The 12597-nt window shown below is 54.0% G+C and overlaps 1 protein-coding gene across 4 annotated transcripts in view; it reads right to left on the bottom strand.

Moving 5' to 3' along the window:
• Positions 1-12597, bottom strand: part of LOC146785218 (uncharacterized) — a 1495909-nt gene that overhangs the window by 587994 nt on the left and 895318 nt on the right. The gene's annotated exons all lie outside the window — the stretch shown is intronic.

Raw genomic sequence — 12597 nt, 5'->3', positions numbered from 1 at the left:
CGGGCTAAGATCGCCCACCGGGGACCGAAGTTATGCGTGGCGGAAGATTGCGGCCTACCTCCGAAGGATGCCAGGGGCTTGCGGTGGCAGGATGCCCGGCCACTAATTGAACAACAGCGGCCTTGGGAGGAGTGAACTGACGGACGGACGCCGCTGCACTTTCACTTTCGCTTTCTCGCCCTTTGTTTGCTCAGGGTTGGGAGTGCTCCGTCCAGGCCCTCTATTGTCTGGAAGACCTCCACTCGGTCCTGACTAGCTGCTGAAGTCCTAGTTGACCCTGTTTCCTCTAGCGGAGTGAGGGACGTCCTTTTGCGACTGACCGTCCTGCTATTCGAGATGTCGACCAAACCAGAGGCGGACAGGTCGAAGTCTAAGACTACCAGGCGAGGCGGCTACACCCAATCCAATATTATGGATCGTTATGCCCAGCAGAAGGGGTCGCCTGGTGGATCGGGACAGTCGCTGGAAGCACAGAAGGCCAATTCATCCCCGGCCTCGGAGTTATCATTGCAGGATATCAAGGGGGCGATAGATGGGATGCAATCTTCGATTGGGCGGCAGTTCGAGACCCTGGCGCACAAGGTGGACATGATCTTGGTTGATGTCAACTTGATTCGCGCGGACCTGGGCAAAACCAACGAGCGGGTCAAGTCCCTGGACCTCCAGACCACTGGCCTCGCGGACGATGTCTTGGAGCTTCAGGCCGAGGTTCGTAAGTTACGAACCGCGAATGACCTCTCCGCCCGCCGGCTCGAAGACTTTGAAGGTCGGGCCCGGCGCAACAATGTGCGCCTTATTGGGGTCCCGGAAACTTCAGAGGAGCTCCCCGTGGATTTACTCGTCGAGGATTTGGTGGTGAATCATCTTGCGCCTAAGGGCCTCGGCAAGTTTTTTGCGGTGGAGCGGGCTCACCGAGTGCCTGGCGGACGGCCTAAGGTGGGAGCCCCCCCGCGGCCGATTGTCGCCCGGATCTTCAATTTTCGGGATCGGGACGCTATCCTGCAAGCATCGAGGGTGACAGGCCCGGTGCCTTATCAGAATGCCTCTGTGAGCTTTTACCCTGACTTCACCCAGATGGTGCAGAAACAGAGGCAAAGTTTCCTGGGGGTGAAGCGGCGGCTTAGGGATATGGACCTGAAGTATGCCATGCTTTTCCCCGCCAGGCTACGTGTGGTATATGAGGATCGGACTTTCTTCTTCGAATCACCGGACATGGCAGGGGACTGGTTGGATGCACTCCCTCGGCGACAGCCCGGCCGGGACAGTGTGGATGGGGCGGAAGGCGACCGGGATGGACAGAAGAGATACCTCTGGTGTCGGCCTGTTTTGACTCAGCCCCGGACAGTGACTCGCACCTTATTGCAGTAATGGGAGGGTGGCGGGGGGAAGATAGGGGCTCTTTCCTCCCTTGGGGTACTTTTTGTAGATTTGTTTTTGATGGGGCGACAGGCACACTGCAAGTTGGGGGGGGCTTTGTAAGCTGACGCAGGGGTGCAGGGAGGGGGGGGATTCAGGATGTTGGGGTTGTTGTTTGGGGTTGTTCTTTTCTTGCAAGGCGTAGCAATGGTTGTCAGTATTGTCCGATCGTGGTTCTCCGGGGGGGGTGGAGGTCTCTTTGTGTTCAGGGATGGTGAATAGGGGCTTAAACATAATTAGCTGGAATGTTAATGGCTTAGGGGATCGTATTAAACGGGGGATAGTCCTGCAATTTTTGAAGCGGACCTCGCCAGATGTGGTCCTCCTGCAGGAGACCCACCTTATAGGGAATATGTGTTATGCACTTAACAGAAAGGGCTATAAATTCATTGCTCACTCGGGGTTTTCCTCGGGATCCAGGGGTGCGGGCATACTTGTTAGAGCTTCCCTACCATTCGAGGTTGACTCCACCATTGCTGATGACAGGGGGCGCTTTGTGGCTGTGGCGGGGAGGTGGGAGGGCAGAACGTTGGTATTGGTTTCTGTTTATGTCCCTCCTGCCCTGCAGGCCTCCACGTTTGCTGATCTGGGCAAGGCCTTGTTGGAACTCCCCGAAGGGATGCTAGTGGTGGGAGGAGACTTCAATGCGGTTGGTTCTGGAATGCTCGATAGGTACCCGCCCAGAGACACCGGGGGTGCTCAGAAGTGGCTTCCCGACTTTATTGATACTTTTGGTCTGGTAGATTGTTGGAGGCTGCGGCACCCTACTCAGAGACAATATACCTTTCATTCCGGGGCCCACGGGAGTCTCTCTCGGATTGATTATTTGCTCACTCTGGCGGCGCACGCCTCTTTAGTATCTGAGGCTAGGCACATGGCACGGGGCATATCTGATCATTCACCGGTGTGGGCCCGTCTGGACATTGGCCGGGTGGTGGGGGGCAGGGTGGCTCCCATTAACCCCTGGTACTTTCGTGACCCCAAGCTGCGCAGCGCGTTGCTGAAGACAGTTGACCATTATTTTCAAGATAATCAGGGCTCAGTTGAATCCGCGGTGTCCTTGTGGGAAGCTTCTAAGACTGTACTGAGAGGGGAGGCTCTGTCCTTGGTAGTGGCCGCCAAGCGGCGGAGAGACGCCGAGGTGATACAAGTAGAGGACGAGAAAGCGGCTTTAGAAGTGGCCTTGGAAGGGGATGTTGCAACGTCCACACTGCATAATTTGAGCCTGAAGCAATTGGAATATAGGGATCTGGTGACGAACGCCGCCAAGACCCTCAATAGGGAGCAGCAGGGTCGAGTGTATGATGTTGGTGATAAGGCCGGGAAATTGCTGGCATGGCTGGATAAAAAAGAGCGTGTTAATCGAGTGGTGCCGGAGTTGTTGACGGATGGGGGAGAGGTTGTCACTGATCCCAACGGTATAGTTCGGTGTTTCTCGGACTATTTCCGTATGGTATACACCTCGGTCTCGGATAGGCCGACTGAGGACTCGTGTGATCTTCTGCGTGACATCGCTCTGCCCTGCCTTTCTGCTATTGATAGGGATGACCTCGATGGCGATATCACTGTAGACGAAGTGGCGTGTGCTATCCGTGCGTTGCGCTCCGGTAAGGCTTCGGGCCCAAATGGTTTGCCGATAGAGCTGTACAAGCTTTGTCCGGATAAGTTGGCTCCTCACCTGCGCGCCATGTTCGTGGAGGCACGGGGGAATGGGTTTCTTCCGCTCGATCAACGGCTGGCGACGATTGTGGTAATACATAAAGACGGAAAGCCCCGGGATAAGTGTGGCTCCTATCGGCCGATATCACTTCTCAACGCCGAGCCGAAAATCCTTGCTAAGATCCTCGCTAACCGCCTGGTCCGGGTGCTTGGCGACTTGATCCACCCGGATCAGTCGGGCTTCATCCCGCACCGTAACACTGCACTGAATCTTAGACGCCTCCATGGAGTGATTGCTAGGACGGGCACGATGCGAGAGCCGGCTATTGTGGCGTCCCTCGATGCCACGATGGCCTTTGACACGGTGGAGTGGGCATACCTGTGGGCTGTGCTAGCCAAGTTCGGCTTCGGGCCTGGATTTGTGGGATGGGTGAGGTTGCTCTATGAGGGGCCTCTTGCAAGCGTCGTGGTGAACGGGCAGGCGTCGGCACCGTTCGAGCTCGGGAGAGGCACCCGGCAGGGTTGTCCCCTGTTGCCGTTGTTGTTCGCCCTTGCTCTTGAGCCGTTGGCGGCGTGGATACGATGGCACCCGGACATACGTGGGATTCGTTGGTCGCCTGACCACGAAGACCGTATTTCACTCTACGCCAACGATATTCTGCTATACCTTGCCTCGCCCAAGATATCTCTGATAGTGGTTTGTGACGTCTTGACCTCTTTCGGTAGAAACTCTGGCCTAGTCATTAATTGGGGGAAGTCATACTTGTATGTCCTGTGTGGGGATGTCCCGCCTGTCCCGCGCAACTGCTCGATCCAGATAGCCCAGCGGGGCTTTTTGTATTTGGGGATCTATATTTCCACCGACCCCATTCTACGCTACGAGAAGAACTTGCTCCCTCCCTTGGCGCGTCTGCGGCGGGATGTGGCGGGCTGGCGGCGGTTGCCGCTTTCCCTCCTTGGCCGTGCCGCACTGTTCAAAATGATGTCTCTTCCCCGTTTCCTCTATGCTCTGCAGAATACCCTTGACTTGGTCCCGGCCAGCTACTTCCGTGAGGTCGAAAGCCACCAGCGCGCGCTCTTGTGGGACGGGCGTCCGCGTATAGCGATCGCTAAGTTGACGCTTCCGTGGTATGACGGTGGTATCGCGCTTCCAGACATTCGACGTTATTACTGGGCTACCCAGTTGAGCGCGATTAACCATGGTGTATATGGTCCGGCGCTGAGCCCCGGCTTCGCCATGGACCGATGGTTGCTCCGTGGGGGTAATTACCACAGAGCGTTGTACTCGAAGTCGTCGGACTTCACCCTTACGGGGCCCACCAGAGTGGCCGTTCATGTATGGAAGGTGGCGACGGACTCACTGGGCTGGAAGGGTAAGCTTACCCTTGCCACCCCTCTGTTTGACTCCGATATTCTGGGAAAGCTTTGGCATACTAAAGGGTTTGAGAAATGGGACCTGATCGGCATATCCAGGGTTGGAGACCTTTTGGTTAAGGGTAGGATAAAGTCATTCGAGGAGTTGCAGAAGGAATACGAGCTGGGGAGCACGGAGTTCTTCCGATATGCTCAAGTGCGCCACGCCTTGCGGTCAGTCCTTGTAGAAGGGGAGAAGGTGCCCGAGTCCTCTCCGTTGGAGGACCGGATCCTGGATGGCCATATGCCAGAGAGCACGATTTCGCTCATTTATAAGAAACTTATTAATGTTCGGGCGGATCTTCTTCTAGGGTTGCGCGATCAATGGACCAGGGATGGCCTTGAACTAGATGATGAGGATTGGCAGTATGCAGTTTCTTCTCCCAAAGAGGTCGCTATCCCCGCGCACCTGCGGCTGGTGCAGCTTAAAATACTCCATAGGGTCTATGTGACGGTGCCCAGGTTGGTCCACATGGGTTTCTCTGAGGAGGGCTTATGTAAGAGAGGCTGTGGTATGGTGGGTACCTTCCTACATATTATTTGGGAATGCGGTGCGATTTGTAACGCCCTGAACGTCTCAGGATCGTTTAACAGACACGACAATGAGGACGCAACCACTAGTGAAGGGTTAGTTGTTTTAATGAAGGCAAATATAATACAAAGAATAAACAAAAGTTATAGTCACTGGAATCCTCCAGGCTAAGTACGTTACCAGCCCCCAGCACGGATGGTCCTAACCGTCCTCTGCATATACGCCGGTCCCGGCGTATGCCAACAGAGGGCAGAAATGAAATGGCCGACAATGCCAATCGGTAGGCTGTGAGGGGCACGAAGAGTGTTGGGGAGAATCGAGGAGTCAGGGAAACACCCAGCCGGGGTCTCTACCTGAAGGGAGCAGCCGCTCAACCTCTTCCTCAGACTGCACCGGGACGCGGAGTCACCTCCTGGTGATGCGTCACCGATACCCCAATCACAAGCAAGAAGACTGAACCGAGAGCAGCCGCTCGATCGATCCTGTGGACTTCCGAGTCTGTAACGCGGCAAACACCTCCTGGTGTGCGTTACAGCTGGCAGTCCCTGTGTCTCTGGTCGGGCTGGGAGTTACGACTCCAACCAGCAAAAGCGCCACTGCGCTTGGACTCAGCCGAGTCAAAAAGCGAAGCTCAATGGTTGACCGGTAGAGCTTCCGGGTCCTTCACAGGTGACGATGGGGCAAGACACGGCCCAGGGAGTAACGACTCGACCTACCTCCGTTCTTGCCTTACTGGAGCACCACTCCGGAACACTGCTCTTCACGAAGCAGGTACGTCGGTGTGAACACAATATCCGACAGCGTTGTACCTCCCGGTTCCTCCCTTTATAGGGCGTGTTTTCCTTGAGTTATGTAACAGCTCTCCTGTTTACATAAGGGCGTGTTTCCTTGAGTTATGTAACAGCTCTCCTGTTTACATAAGGGCGTGTTTTCCTTGAGTTATGTAACAGCTCTCCTGTTTACATAAGGGCGTGTTTCCCTTGAGTTATGTAACAGCTCTCCTGTTTACATAAGGGCGTGTTTTCCTTGAGTTATGTAACAGCTCTCCTGTTTACATAACCTCTCAACCGCTAAGCATCCTGGGAGATGTAGTCCGTTTTCGCTGGTTACCGTTTTCCTCCCCTCGTATGACAGGAATTCTTGACAGTACATCCTCCCTCTCAGCGGCTCCCCACGGGTCCAGCGCTGGCAGGAAAACGCCGATGGAACAAGGAGACCAAGCGCGGAGCATGAACCCCTTCAGCCGGTTCCCATGAATGCTCCTCCGGGCCATAGCCTTTCCACGCAACCAGGTACCACAGCTTCCCCCTGCGCCATTTGGACGCCCGTATGCCCGACACTTCATACTCCACCTCCGACTCCACGCATACCGGCCGAGGTGTCCCAGACGGCTTGGAGGGTGCTGGTTTGAGCAATGATACATGAAAGACAGGGTGTATCCGCAATGACTGGGGCAAGCACACCTTCACGTTCACGGGACCCATACACTTGGTAATTCGATATGGGGCCCATGTACTTGGGATGGAACACACTGTTCTTTCGAAACCTCATGTTTCTTGTGGATATCCAGACGTAGTCTCCAGTGCGGTACAGTGGCCCGGGCCTTCTCTTCCTATCTGCCGCAGCCTTGTATCTTCTCTTGGCCTCTATTAGGACAGCCCTTGAGCGCATCAATGTGTCTTTTATGTGTGCCACCCTGTCCGCTGTGGCGGGAATCCTGTCCTCTCTGAACGGATGTAGAAATGGCAAGAACCTGGGATGTTGGCCATAGTTGCTATAGAACGGAGATGACTGTGTGGAGCTGTGAGTGGCGTTGTTATAGGCTATCTCTGCAACCCATAGCAAGTCGACCCATTCTTCCCTGCCCTGGTCCACAAAACATCGCAGATACTGTTTGAGCGTTTGGTTCAGGCGCTCGGTTTGGCCGTCCGTTTGAGGGTGGTAGCTGGTGGACAGGGCGGTCTTAACATGCAGCGCGGTGCACCAAGTCTTCCAGAATTGCGCAGTAAACTGAGACCCCCGGTCCGACACGATCACCCCAGGTAATCCATGCAGTCGTACCACATTCTTTAGGAGTAGTGACGCCAATTCCCCGGCCGTAGGGACTCTCTTGCAGGGGATGAAGTGCCCCATTTTCGTCAAGTAATCCACCACCACCAGTATTGCCGTCATCCCCTGGTCTACCGGTAGGCCCACCACGAAGTCCAGTGATATGCTATCCCATGGTCTATCCGGGGTCGGAAGTGGATGTAAGAGCCCTTGGGTTCGGCCATGGTCGGCCTTCATGGTAGCACACGTAGGACACTCCTGTCCCCACCTCCTGACATCCACTCTCATGGTTGGCCACCAGAAATGCCGTCCCATGCTAGCCACCGTTTTTTCAAAGCCCAAATGACCTGCGCATGGAGAGTCATGGCACCAGATGAATGCTTGTTTCCTTAGCCTAGGCGTGGGTATCAATAGGCACCTGCCCTTCAGGGGTATCCCGTCCTTCAGCTGCCATTCTCTGTGACTGAGGAGCCACCTCCGCCATGCGAATGACCTGATCCCTCTCTTTATTCCCCTCAGGAAAGTATCCGGTTGGATAACCCCCAATACCATCCTCGGGGAAATGATGGAACGCTCGGTCGCAGGCAATGGTTCCTTAACTGCAGATTGACGGGACAGGGCGTCCGCCTTTCGGTTTTCCGTCCCCGGCCGATATGTGATGCGGAAGTTGAACCCCGCAAAGAAGATCATCCACCGCAGCTGCCTGGGAGAAAGGTGTCTAGTGGCCGTCATGAACTGTAGGTTCCGATGGTCCGTGTACACCGCTACCACATGTCTTGCCCCCATCAACCAATGCCTCCATTCGGTGAAGGCGTCCTTGATTGCGAGAAGCTCCTTCTCCGCAATATGGTAGTTGCGTTCGGCGTCGTTGAGTTTGCGGGACATGTACGCAACGGGATGAAGCACCCCTGTGTCGTGGTTGCGTTGGGACAAGATAGCCCCCAGCGCCACATCCGACGCGTCCGCTTCCACCACGTAGGGGAGATCCGGATCGGGGTGAGCCAACACCGGCGCCTTACCAAAGGCGCTTTTCAGGGCCTCAAAGGCTTTGTTCGCTTCAGGGGACCAGACAAACTCCTTGGACTTCCTCAGTAGCTGTGTGATTGGGGCCACCACTCCTGAAAATCCATCTATGAACCGCCTGTAAAAGTTGGCGAAGCCAATGAAGCTTTGGACGTCCTTCACGCTTTGGGGCACCGGCCATTCTTTCACCGCCTTGATCTTTCGTTCTGCCATCTCCTGTCCCTCTGGACTCAGCATCACTCCGAGGAATTCCACAGATGTGACGTGGAAGTCACACTTGCTGAGTTTACAAAACAGCATGTTTTCCCTCAGCTTTTGGAGCACAGCTTTGACGTGGTGTACGTGCTCCTCCACACTGGACGAATAGATGAGGATGTCGTCGATATATACGACCACGTAGATATCCAACTCCTCTCTGAATACCTCATTCAAAAAGTACTGAAAGGCTGCCGGGGCGTTGCACAGACCGAACGGCATGACGAGGTACTCAAAAAGGCCGAACCTGGTCTTAAAGGCGGTCTTCCACTCGTCTCCGTCCCTCATGCGCACCAGATGGTATGCCCCTTTCAAATCCAACTTGGTGTAGATACGAGCTTTCTTGACCTGTTCCAGAAGTACACTGATGAGAGGCAAGGGGTACCGATTTTTTATGGTTATCGCATTCAATGCCCTAAAGTCCACACAGGCTCTCAGCTCCCCATTAGCCTTCGGGATGAAGAAGAGTGGCGAGGCGGCCGGAGACTTGGACGGGCGGATGAATCCTAGCTTGAGGAGTTTATCCAGGTACCCCCGGAGATGCACGTTTTCAGGCTCCGTCAGGGCATACAGCCTGCCGCTGGGAACGCTGGCCCCTGGCACCAGGTCGATCTGGCAGTCAAACTGTCTATGTGGTGGTAGCACTTCCGCCTTCACCTCATCAAATACATCCTCAAAACTGTGATAAGCCTGGGGGAGAGCCACATCTTTTTCTGCCGCTGTAGCCACCGTCTGACTCCCGCTCTCATCTGCGTCAAGGGATTCCGTTCTTATTCCACAATGCAGGATGCAATACGGTGACGTCATTTCGATGCGATGGGTTGGCCAATCCACAAAGGGGTTGTGTTTCTGTAGCCACGGCAATCCCAATATGACGCCATATTGGGGCGCTCGGATGATGTTAAAATCGATTTGTTCCAAATGGTTCCACCCATATCTCATCGGAAGGACCCCCGTGTGCTGCCCGATAGGCCCCGTCACCAATCGCCTTCCGTCTACAGCATAGACGTCTTCGGGTACAGCTTTGGGAAGAAGCACTAGCCCTAGCCTGCATGCCTCGTTCTGGTCCATAAACATGCCAGTGGCTCCTGAATCCACCATGGCCACAACGGGTATCCACTGGTCATGCACTCCCACGTGCACCGTGATAAACAGGTGTCGTTGTCCCTTAGTGACCGAGTTGGAAAGTGAAGGGATGGATGAGTGACTCCGAGATGCCCCTTCTCTGGTCTTGGAGTCCTCTAGTTTTCCGCCGGTATGTCCACCACGGCTGTTACCGACCGGTTGGCCCGATAACGTGACGTCTTCGGTTTGGCAGGGCATTCACGTACGTAGTGGCCTTTTTTGCCACAATATAGGCACAATCCTTGTTTACGGCGTGACTCTTTCTCCGTGGCTGTGAGGCTCGCTCGTATTGCGCCGATGTCCATGGGTTCTCCCTTGGATGCGGTGGAAGTTTCAGGACTTCCCACCGTCCCATAGGATGGAAGGGATTTTCCTTTTCTCCCATGATCCCCCTTTCTTTCACTTAGCCTATGTTCCAGCCGTAATACCAGGTTGATAAGGCCCTCACATGTCTTGGGTTGAGGGTCAATATGAGCCACGGCGTCCTTGAGCTCATCGCACAGCCCTTGATGGAAGAGCGCCGTCTGTTTAGCAACAGGCCACTTGGTTTCCGCAACCAGCCTTCGGAACGCGTTGAGATACTGCACCAGGTCGTTGGATCCCTGTCTCAACTCAAGCATTTCACGGTCCGCCGTGTACGAGTCAGCCCTTCTGTCGAATACCTTCAGGAATTCCTCGCGAAAAGCACCCCAATCACATAAGAGGGGGTCGTCCCTGCTCACCAGAGGTACGGCCCATTGTGCCGCGTTTCCCGCCAAATAGGATATAAGGAAAGCCACACGAGCCTGACTCGTGGGGAACGCCTTTGGTTTGCACGATAAATGTAGCGCCACTTGTGTGAGGAATACCTGCACTGTGTTAGGATCCCCACTGTACCTCTCTGGTGTCGCCAAGGGGATGGCTACCGGCAATTCCACTACTACCGCAGGGGTCTGATTCGTGAGGGAGGTGCTGGGCGTGAGCGGGTCCAATTGGATAGCATCCAGTCTGGCTTTTACATCGGCTGTTTCTTGCCTAGAGGCAGCCACTTCAACTTGCATGGCCGCTAAAGCAGCCAGCACATCATCAAGTGTTGCCATGTCTGTTATCGACCGGGAGACAGTTAGTGTTATTAAGGTCGGATATTTTGTAACGCCCTGAACGTCTCAGGATCGTTTAACAGACACGACAATGAGGACGCAACCACTAGTGAAGGGTTAGTTGTTTTAATGAAGGCAAATATAATACAAAGAATAAACAAAAGTTATAGTCACTGGAATCCTCCAGGCTAAGTACGTTACCAGCCCCCAGCACGGATGGTCCTAACCGTCCTCTGCATATACGCCGGTCCCGGCGTATGCCAACAGAGGGCAGAATTGAAATGGCCGACAATGCCAATCGGTAGGCTGTGAGGGGCACGAAGAGTGTTGGGGAGAATCGAGGAGTCAGGGAAACACCCAGCCGGGGTCTCTACCTGAAGGGAGCAGCCGCTCAACCTCTTCCTCAGACTGCACCGGGACGCGGAGTCACCTCCTGGTGATGCGTCACCGATACCCCAATCACAAGCAAGAAGACTGAACCGAGAGCAGCCGCTCGATCGATCCTGTGGACTTCCGAGTCTGTAACGCGGCAAACACCTCCTGGTGTGCGTTACAGCTGGCAGTCCCTGTGTCTCTGGTCGGGCTGGGAGTTACGACTCCAACCAGCAAAAGCGCCACTGCGCTTGGACTCAGCCAAGTCAAAAAGCGAAGCTCAATGGTTGACCGGTAGAGCTTCCGGGTCCTTCACAGGTGACGATGGGGCAAGACACGGCCTAGGGAGTAACGACTCGACCTACCTCCGTTCTTGCCTTACTGGAGCACCACTCCGGAACACTGCTCTTCACGAAGCAGGTACGTCGGTGTGAACACAATATCCGACAGCGTTGTACCTCCCGGTTCCTCCCTTTATAGGGCGTGTTTTCCTTGAGTTATGTAACAGCTCTCCTGTTTACATAAGGGCGTGTTTCCTTGAGTTATGTAACAGCTCTCCTGTTTACATAAGGGCGTGTTTCCCTTGAGTTATGTAACAGCTCTCCTGTTTACATAAGGGCGTGTTTTCCTTGAGTTATGTAACAGCTCTCCTGTTTACATAAGGGCGTGTTTCCCTTGAGTTATGTAACAGCTCTCCTGTTTACATAAGGGCGTGTTTTCCTTGAGTTATGTAACAGCTCTCCTGTTTACATAACCTCTCAACCGCTAAGCATCCTGGGAGATGTAGTCCGTTTTCGCTGGTTACCGTTTTCCTCCCCTCGTATGACAGGAATTCTTGACACGATTATGGAGTTTTGGAGGCGAGTCCACGAGGTGATGGGGGAGGTGACGGGAATTGTCATGCAGCCTGAGGCGCGATGTTGTCTCCTGAATGTCTGGAGTCCTACTGACCACAACGCGGCACAGACTCAGTGGGTGACCCTAGGGAACATGGTAGCCAAGCGCGACATTGCTCGGCTGTGGGGCTCTAATAGGCCTCCTACATTGACAGCGTGGATGGAAAACATGGATTGGAGCATGTTTAGGGAGAAGACAGTGTATTGTGCTCGAGGGCGCCCTCGGAAATGGCACTCTGTATGGGGGCCATGGAACCAGTACAGAGGGGACATATGCCTGCCCCCAGACCCGGACCCGCCTGAGGAGCAGCTTTCCCCTTAGCTTTCTTTCCGGCTTTGAATTCCTTGCTGGTATGTGTTTGTCTTCTTGAGTCTCTGCCTTTCCCTCCTTTCCCTTACTATAGACCTGTGTCTGTTGGACGAAATGGGGCTCGTCCCCCCTGATGGGAACCTCTTTTGGTGCTTACAGTACTTATCGCCTTGTTTGTGTTTAGGGTTGGATTTATGTTTATTTAAAACAGAACCTTTGACTCTCCTGTCAGTAAAATGTGGACGCAAGCATGTGTTGTGTCTCTAAAGCTGCCGTACCTCCGGGTTGTCGGCTGAATAGCTGTGTCACTGATTTTAAAATAAAGGTTTTTCAAAAAAAAAAAAAAATGTTTTAAATGCACTGAAAAAAAAAAGTTACAGGGACATTATAGTTAAGCTCAGGTTTCATTCGTACAAAACCAGTGAAATTCAGCAGTTATAGTTACCTGAGCTAACTATAATTTACATC

This window comes from Triturus cristatus, chromosome 11 (genome assembly GCF_964204655.1).
Source record: "Triturus cristatus chromosome 11, aTriCri1.1, whole genome shotgun sequence".
Classification (NCBI taxonomy): domain Eukaryota; kingdom Metazoa; phylum Chordata; class Amphibia; order Caudata; family Salamandridae; genus Triturus; species Triturus cristatus.
This window is presented reverse-complemented; position numbering and strand designations above follow the sequence as displayed.